Here is a 10,512-nt window from a genome sequence, read left to right on the forward strand (position 1 = left end):
GCAAAAATTGCAAAACCTCTTACCAACCCCACACGAGGAGAACACGCACAGGTAAGAGCAACACAATCGAAAAAGGTACCCATTAACTTGAACATGGAAGCACAGAAGCGTTCGCGAATCTCAAAGAGATACTGACGACCTTCGAGGTTTTGACCTTCCCTAACTTCGACAAATCTTTTAACCTTACGACCGATGCCTCCGATTTCGCTATTGGAGCGGTGCTGTCACAGGACTATGACGGCAAAGGCAAGCCCATAGCATCCATATCGAGAAGCCTAACTACTACAGAAGAGGCGTACGCAACAAACGAAAAAGAAATGCTTGCTATCGTGTTTGCTTTGGATAACCTTCGGAACTACCTGTATGGAGCAAAAAAAATACAAATATTTACAGATCACCAACCCCTAACCTTCTCTTTAAGTAACCAAACCTACAACGCCAAGCTAAAACGTTGGAAGGCCAGGATCGAAGAATATAATTACGAAATAATTTATAAACCTGGCAAATCTAACGTCGTGGCTGACGCACTGTCCCGACTCAAAACTCATGCAAACCCCCTTACAACGTCCACATACGATGCCGGTAGTCAAAATGCAACCACAGGGTCAACAGCGGATTCTGGAAGCGAGTCCGGTGATACCGTACATAGTGCAGAACAGGACAACTCTGACCTTATACCCTTCGTTGAAGTTCCCATAAACGTATTTAGAAACCTGATTTTATTTGGGGGTAGGCTAGAAATATTTGAAGAACCCCATCCAGGTTACTCGCGACATTATTTAAAGATAGATGGAGGCGGCGAAGAGGAGCTCATTAATGTTCTGAAGGAAAAACTTAGGCCAAACGTTATTAACGGAATTAAAATGCCAGAGAGTAAATTAGGACTTCTTCAGAAATTATACCTGGAAAATTTTATGGAGTATAAGATCCGAGTAGCTCAGTGCATTGTAGAGGATCTGAGAGATCCCGACAGAATCTGTGAAGTAGTATGGGCGGAGCACAAAAGAGCTCATCGCAACGCCAATGAGAATAAAAAACAAATTCTGGAGAGGTACTACTTTCCAAAAATGAGCAACATAATCAGGGGCTATGTCTCGTCTTGCGAAACTTGTAAAATCATTAAATATGATAGTCGTCCCAATAAACCGGAGTTAGAAAACACACCTATCCCATCGCGTCCTTGCGAAATAATTCACGTCGTTATATTCGAAATACAAGGAGACAAATTTCTGAGCTGCATTGACAAATTTTCAAGTTCGCAAAACTCTTTCACCTAAGAAATAAGTCCACTTTGCACCTCAAGGACAAAATAGTCAAACTTTTGCACTATTTTACGACCCCAGATATCCTCGTGACCGACAACGAGCGCGGTCTTATTAGCCCAATAATAAAAAATCTTTTAGAGTCATTGGGAGTTATGCTCTATCGTACACCTTCTCAGAGAAGGGAGGTGAACGGTCAAGTCGAAAGGCCTCATTCCACCTTAATCGAAATTATCAGATGCCTGAAGATAGATAGCCCTAGGTTAAAAATCAAAGAGCTAGTAAATATAGCAGTAGATCGCTATAATAACTTCATTCATTCCGTTATAAACCGGAAACCCACTGAAGTATTTTTCAGTCGCGCAAAAGCGGCTAATTACCAGGAACTCCTCGAACAAAGCAGGAAAACAAATGAATATTTAAAAACCTTACTGACTCAAAAACAGATAGAGTATATTGAACGGCACAATAAAAGAAGATCTCTACCGGAGCGTTATGATGAAAATGATATCATATACATGAAGGACAAACAGATTAAGGAAAACAAAAACCCATATACAAAAAAGAAATTGTCGCAAAAGACAACAAGGTGTCCGTAACCACAGTTAGTGGGAAAAAAATCCACAATACCCATATTAGAAATGTCAAACGCAGGAATACACATCCTAGCACTTGAAACTGAAAATGATATTTATTGGTTTGAATAAAAATAAATAAAAATAAAAACCTTAAAAAAACCAAAGATACAGAAATAAATTAATTCTCACAAAAACCTTTTTTTTATTGAAACAAAGGACATGTTCATTACTACAAGAGCCCGGCTTATTAGTGGGACAAATCCTGCCTTAGTAGCGGGTGGCGCCATCGAATTTGACAAATGGCTACGCTGCCTTCAAAACGGATCACACGATCCCCTATAGCTAGTTCGAGAACAGTATGGACCTCTATCCTACAAAAGAATTTAAACTGAATTTTTGCAAACTTGCGCCTAATCCGCACGAAAAAAGAGAAAATAGTTTTGCACCTAATCCGCATAACATATATTGATACCTAATCCTTCGCCTAATCCGGAAGATGAAAAAAGGAAAAAAAAATAAAAAAAGACAAAGAAGAAAAAAGAATACAAAATATGAATAATTTTTATTGCAAACTTGCGCCTAATCCGCAAGAAAAAAGAGAAAAATAGTTTCGCTCCTAATCCGCATAACATATATTGATACTTAATCCTTCGCCTAATCCGGAGGATCAAAAAAGAAAATTTTATAAAAAATACTAATAAAAAAGAAAGCAAGCAAAGAATAATTTTACTTGCAAGCTTGCGCCTAATCCGCATGAAAAAAGATAAATATAATCCGCAAAACACATCTTGATACTCCTTGCGCCTAATCCGCAGGAAAAAAAAAGTTTAAGAAAATAATAAAAGAATATTAACAATATTAACCTGCGCCTAATCCGCAGGACAAGAAGGAAAAAGAAAAAAATAATTTTTTTTTTTGCTTAGACATTCCTTTCGATATGAAAATTTATTCGGCCCAGTTGACCGAGGCATGGAAATCCAAACCAATGTCCATGCAGAAATCAGAACCACAACCGAAAACCCCATTTACGCTAAAAGCTACCCCTACCCCGTTAATATGCGCGAGGAGGTGGAAGAGCAAATCCGAGACTTACTAGCAGAAAGCATCATTCGTCCTTCAAAAAGTCCCTACAACTCACCCATATGGATTGTGCCAAAGGAATCCCAGGCAGATGGGGAAAAAGTATAGAATGGTGATAGACTTCAAACGACTAAATGCCGTAACCATCCCTGCCACCTATCCCATACCTGACATTAATGGAACCATTGCGAGTCTCGGTAGTGCAAAGTATTTTACGACACTTGACCTAACTTCGGGATTTCACCAGATCCCAATGAAAGAAAGTGATATACCAAAAACGGCATTTTCCACCATGAATGGAAAATACGAATTTTTTCGGCTTCCTTTCGGTCTCAAAAATGCACCCTCTATCTTCCAGCGCATGATAGACGACGTGTTAAAAGAATTTATAGGTCGTATTTGCTTTGTATACATCGACGACATTATAATCTTTAGTAAGGATGAAACCACTCATCTAAAGGACATTGAAACTATCCTTGCCAGGCTCCTAGCCGCGGGTCTCAAGGTTAACCTTGAGAAGACGCAGTTCCTGAAAACAAGCGTAGAATTTCTTGGCCATATTGTGACCTCTGAGGGAATACTTCCTGAACCAAAGAAAGTAAATTCCATTAAAAACATGCTGCCTCCGTCTAACTTAAAATAGCTTAAGAGCTTCCTAGGATTAACATCGTATTACCGTAAATTCATCCGAAATTACGCGAAAATTGCAAAACCTCTTACCAACCTCACACGAGGAGAACACGCACAGGTAAGAGCAACACAATCGAAAAAGGTGCCTATTAACTTGAACAAGGAAGCACAGAAGCGTTCGCGAATCTCAAAGAGATACTGACGACCTTCGAGGTTTTGACCTTCCCTAACTTCGACAAATCTTTTAACCTTACGACCGATGCCTCCGATTTCGCTATTGAAGCGGTGCTGTCACAGGTCTATGACGGCAAAGGCAAGCCCATAGCATCCATATCGAGAAGCCTAACTACTACAGAAGAGGGGTACGCAACAAACGAAAAAGAAATGCTTGCTATCGTGTTTGCTTTGGATAACCTTCGGAACTACCTGTATGGAGCAAAAAAAAAGCGAATATTTACAGATCACCAACCCCTAACCTTCTCTTTAAGTAACCAAACCTACAACGCCAAGCTAAAACGTTGGAAGGCCAGGATCGAAGAATATAATTACGAAATAATTTATAAACCTGGCAAATCTAACGTCGTGGCTGACGCACTGTCCCGACTCAAAACTCATGCAAACCCCCCTTACAACGTCCACATATGATGCCGGTAGTCAAAATGCAACCACAGGGTCAACAGCGGATTCTGGAAGCGAGCCCGGTGATACCGTACATAGTGCAGAACAGGACAACTCCGACCTATACCCTTCGTTGAAGTTCCCATAAACGTATTTAGAAACCTGATTTTATTTGGGGGTAGGCTAGAAATATTTGAAGAACCCTATCCAGGTTACTCGCGACATTATTTAAAGATAGATGGAGGCGGCGAAGAGGAGCTCATTAATGTTCTGAAGGAAAAACTTAGGCCAAACGTTTTTAACGGAATTAAAGTGCCAGAGAGTAAATTAGGACTTCTTCGGAAATTATACCTGGAAAATTTCATGGAGTATAAGATCCGAGTAGCTCAGTGCATTGTAGAGGATCTGAGAGATCCCGACAGAATCTGTGAAGTAGTATGGGCGGAGCACAAAAGAGCTCATCGCAACGCCAATGAGAATAAAAAACAAATTCTGGAGAAGTACTACTTTCGAAGATGGGCAACATAATCAGGGGCTATGTCTCGTCTTGCGAAACTTGTAAAATCATTAAATATGATAGTCGTCCCAATAAACCGGAGTTAGAAAACACACCTATCCCATCGCGTCCTTGCGAAATAATTCACGTCGTTATATTCGAAATACAAGGAGACAAATTTCTGAGCTGCATTAACAAATTTTCAAGTTCGCAAAACTCTTTCACCTAAGAAATAAGTCCACTTTGCACCTCAACGACAAAATAGTCAAACTCTTGCACTATTTTACGACCCCAGATATCCTCGTGACCGACAACGAGCGCGGTCTTATTAGCCCAATAATAAAAAATCTTTTAGAGTCATTGGGAGTTATGCTCTATCGTACACCTTCTCAGAGAAGGGAGGTGAACGGTCAAGTCGAAAGGCCTCATTCCACCTTAATCGAAATTATCAGATGCCTGAAGATAGATAGCCCTAGGTTAAAAATCAAAGAGCTAGTAAATATAGCAGTAGATCGCTATAATAACTTCATTCATTCCGTTATAAACCGGAAACCCACTGAAGTATTTTTCAATCGCGCAAAAGCAGCTAATTACCAGGAACTCCTCGAACAAAGCAGGAAAACAAATGAATATTTAAAAACCTTACTGACTCAAAAACAGCTAGAGTATATTGAACGGCACAATAAAAGAAGATCTCTACCGGAGCGTTATGATGAAAATGATATCATATACGTGAAGGACAAACAGATCAAGGAAAACAAAAACCCATATACAAAAAAGAAATTGTCGCAAAAGACAACAAGGTGTCCGTAACCACAGTTAGTGGGAAAAAAATCCACAAAACCCATATTAGAAATGTCAAACGCAGGAATACACATCCTAGCACTAGAAACTGAAAATTATATTTATTGGTTTGAATAAAAAAAAATAAAAATAAAAACCTAAAAAAAATTAAAAAAACCAAAGATCCAGAAATAAATTAATTCTCACAAAAACCTTTTTTTATTGAAACAAAGGACATGTTCATTACTACAAGAGCCCGGCTTATTAGTGGGACAAATCCTGCCTTAGTAGCAGGTGGCGCCATCGAATTTGACAAATGGCTACGCTGCCTTCAAAACGGATCACACGATCCCCTATAGCTAGTTCGAGAACAGTATGGACCTCTATCCTACAAAAGAATTTAAACTGAATTTTTGCAAACTTGCGCCTAATCCGCACGAAAAAAGAGAAAATAGTTTTGCACCTAATCCGCATAACATATATTGATACCTAATCCTTCGCCTAATCCGGAAGATGAAAAAAGGAAAAAAAAAAGAAAAAAAGACAAAGAAAAAAGAATACAAAATATGAATAATTTTTATTGCAAACTTGCGCCTAATCCGCAAGAAAAAAGAGAAAAATAGTTTTGCTCCTAATCCGCATAACATATATTGATACTTAATCCTTCGCCTAATCCGGAGGATGAAAAAAGAAAATTTTATAAAAAATACTAATAAAAAAGAAAGCAATCAAAGAATAATTTTACTTGCAAGCTTGCGCCTAATCCGCATGAAAAAATATAAATATAATCCGCAAAAAACATCTTGATACTCCTTGCGCCTAATCCGCAGGAAAAAAAAAAGTTTAAGAAAATAATAAAAGAATATTAACAATATTAACCTGCGCCTAATCCGCAGGACAAGAAGGAAAAAGAAAAAAATATTTTTTTTTGCTTAGACATTCCTTTCGGCAATGATATCACGGACCTTACAAAAAATAAACTCTTCGAGATCCTACATCGATATGAAAATTTATTCGGCCCAGTTGACCGAGGCATGGAAATCCAAACCAATGTCCATGCAGAAATCAGAACCACAACCGAAAACCCCATTTACACTAAAAGCTACCCCTACCCCGTTAATATGCGCGAGGAGGTGGAAGAGCAAATCCGAGACTTACTAGCAGAAAGCATAATTCGTCCTTCAAAAAGTCCCTACAACTCACCCATATGGATTGTGCCAAAGAAATCCCAGGCAGATGGGGAAAAAGTATAGAATGGTGATAGACTTCAAACGGCTAAATGCCGTAACCATCCCTGCCACCTATCCCATACCTGACATTAATGGAACCATTGCGAGTCTCGATAGTGCAAATTATTTTACGACACTTGACCTAACTTCGGGATTTCACCAGATCCCAAGTGATATACCAAAAACGGCATTTTCCACCATGAATGGAAAATACGAATTTTTTCGGCTTCCTTTCGGTCTCAAAAATGCACCCTCTATCTTCCAGCGCATGATAGACGACGTGTTAAAAGAATTTATAGGTCTTATTTGCTTTGTATACATCGACGACATTATAATCTTTAGTAAGGATGAAACCACTCATCTAAAGGACATTGAAACTATCCTTACCAGGCTCCTAGCCGCGGGTCTCAAGGTTAACCTTGAGAAGACGCAGTTCCTGAAAACAAGCGTAGAATTTCTTGGCCATATTGTGACCTCTGAGGGAATACTTCCTGAACCAAAGAAAGTAAATTCCATTAAAAACATGCTGCCCCCGTCTAACTTAAAAGAGCTTAAGAGTTTCCTAGGACTAACATCGTATTATCGTAAATTCATCCGAAATTACGCAAAAATTTCAAAACCTCTTACCAACCTCACACGAGGAGAACACGCACAGGTAAGAGCAGCACAATCGAAAAAGGTACCCATTAACTTGAACAAGGAAGCACAGAAGCGTTCGCGAATCTCAAAGAGATACTGACGACCTTTGAGGTTTTGACCTTCCCTAACTTCGACAAATCTTTTAACCTTACGACCGATGCCTCCGATTTCGCTATTGGAGCGGTGCTGTCACAGGACTATGACGGCAAAGGCAAGCCCATAGCATCCATATCGAGAAGCCTAACTACTACAGAAGAGGCGTACGCAACAAACGAAAAAGAAATGCTTGCTATCGTGTTTGCTTTGGATAACCTTCGGATCACCAGCCCCTAACCTTCTCTTTAAGTAACCAAACCTACAACGCCAAGCTAAAACGTTGGAAGGCCAGGATCGAAGAATATAATTACGAAAGAATTTATAAACCTGGCAAATCTAACGTCGTGGCTGACGCACTGTCCCGACTCAAAACTCATGGAAACCCCCTTACAACGTCCACATACGATGCCGGTAGTCAAAATGCAACCACAGGGTCAACAGCGTATTCTGGAAGCGAGTCCGGTGATACCGTACATAGTGCAGAACAGGACAACTCCGACCTTATACCCTTCGTTGAAGTTCCCATAAACGTATTTAGAAACCTGATTTTATTTGGGGGTAGGCTAGAAATATTTGAAGAACCCCATCCAGGTTACTCGCGACATTATTTAAACATAGATGGAGGCGGCGAAGAGGAGCTCATTAATGTTCTGAAGGAAAAACTTAGGCCAAACGTTATTAACGGAATTAAAATGCCAGAGAGTAAATTAGGACTTCTTCAGAAATTATACCTGGAAAATTTCATGGAGTATAAGATCCGAGTAGCTCAGTGCATTGTAGAGGATCTGAGAAACATAATTAATAATAGTAAATAAAAAAACATAAAAATAAAAACCTAAAAAAAATATTAAAAAAACCAAAGATACAGAAATAAATTAATTCTCACAAAAACCTTTTTTTATTGAAACAAAGGAAATCAGAACCACAAGATTTCAATAGGTGGCTCATATTTGATTATTCTGGTCTCTGTGTTTAGGCCACCAGCCTAAACATTTCGGACCACCCTAACGCGCGCATTAGTTATTTTATTATTCATACCGGTAACGGCTAACACCAGCCGAGAGCTAACTTTGAAGGGAAAAACTCAACGAAAGTTAGCTATCGGCAGGTGCCGTGGACTTTTTCGCGGTCTTGACTCTTTCTTCTATTTTAGAACGTTCAAGAGCCAGCAGCTAGCCCCAGGTGAGTAATATAGAGCCAAATCTTTTCCAAATTTTTCATTTTAATATTTTTGATTTAGTAGAGTGTCATTTTAATTAATATTGAGAATTTGAGATTGTCATTTCAATTAATATTCGCATTAATAATTTTCGTACATGTTAACTTGCCAAGGGCATTGCAAATTGTGCAGTGAATTAATTTCATAACTTTATCATTTCATTACTCTCGGCAAGTAAATCACTTTTATAAATTGGAGTTTGCCATTTGTCATGTGAATAAATTATTCTATTTCGTGCATCTAATATTTAATTTCCATTGTTGATAAAGTGAGTAAATATTGTTACCTACTCGTTACTAATTCTTCTTTTTTACTTCTTTTATTTGCGTGCGATCGCGCCCCACGACACGGGAGCCACATTCCCCCCGCAACATTCTGATTTTTCAGTTTTTTCATTCTCTTGGGTTTAGACCTTGTCTAGACCACCTGCTCGGCTCATGTATTTTTTCGTTAAAAATTTATTATGAGTTGAGTGTAATTTTAGGAATAAATTGAGGCAAGCGCAGACTGTTAAAATTATCAACAAGATGTTGATAAAGTCTAATGCCTCATTAGGGCCAATGACCTGAATGGACTTTGTTTAAGTGAGTTGTGCGCACTTAAATAGCAAATTATATTCCTGTCCTTAATTGAACTTTTGTCAACTAACCACACCTGTGACTTGCGATCACTTCTCCAAGTGACTTGCGTTCACTTCAATAGTTATGACTTGCGTTCATACAACCCTGGCGGTAGAGTAGACTGGAGTTGCCATCCAGTGCTTCCAGTCAACAGTGTTAGAATTTCTTTCCATCACTAATCTATGCTATAAATACAAGTGCAATGCATTAACTCGCTCTCACTGAACACATATCATCAACCAATACCATCTACTTTTATCAAATTCATCGGATCATCAATTGCGGAGCGAGTACGAACATCATCACCTACGCCAAATCCAGCTCCAGGAAAAAAGAAAAGGAAGTATTCACACACAACCGTAAGTTATATCTTTAAATATAAATTATCCGAGGTAGCACTTGCGCTGCATTAACCCCCTAACCCCATCTAACCCTTGCGCGGTCACCATCATACTCGCGCGATTGGTTCTCTACGTAACTATTCAAATTTCATCAAATTTTCTTTCCATTGTGGAATTATTTATCTTTAAATTATCATATTTACTATCTGAAATATCAACCTTGAAATTCCAATTGTTAATTTTAAGTATTAAATTCAATAAATGAATTAGAACTGAATTCAAATCCATTTGCGTCAATGCGTTAAACATTTGGATTTGAATCAGTGGCAACGCAAAGAGTACAACACTGCATATATCGCTATCGCCCCATTGCTAACTTGTTATTGATTCGAAAATTTAACATTCGCGTGTGCTCACCAGTAAATTTGTGAAAAAAGTTTTCATTCAATTCATTTGAAAGTTCAAGTTGAATTTACAAACAACTCAAGTGTATCACACAGTGTTTGCGGTTTTGTGACAAAAGAAGCTGAATAGATAACATAAGTGGTGTGCATACCCCCACTTAAAAGTCAAGCAAGGCGCGCGACATACTGTGCGTACACCGGCCGGCTTAGGCCAATTTGCCTAAAATTTTCAAGCTCCATCACTAGGAAATCAACGCCAAAAAAGAATGAGAACCGTGAGGATACGCACGTAAGTTACATCTCTCAGTTTTTCCTGAAAATTATATTCCGCAACCGTAAGCTCGTATATTTTACCGTTATTTTCATATACGGTTATATATATACATATATACGGAGTTCCAGTTCGCTATTTTGCAAATAGCGTGACTCATTTCCAACAATTTTTTTCGGTCGTCGCTTGCGCTTGCGCTAGCAGCGACGGCGGCTGGTCTCTTCGGTTTTTCCCGTCATTCATACA

Source organism: Eurosta solidaginis, chromosome 3 (assembly GCF_040869045.1).
Source record: "Eurosta solidaginis isolate ZX-2024a chromosome 3, ASM4086904v1, whole genome shotgun sequence".
Lineage (NCBI taxonomy): Eukaryota > Metazoa > Arthropoda > Insecta > Diptera > Tephritidae > Eurosta > Eurosta solidaginis.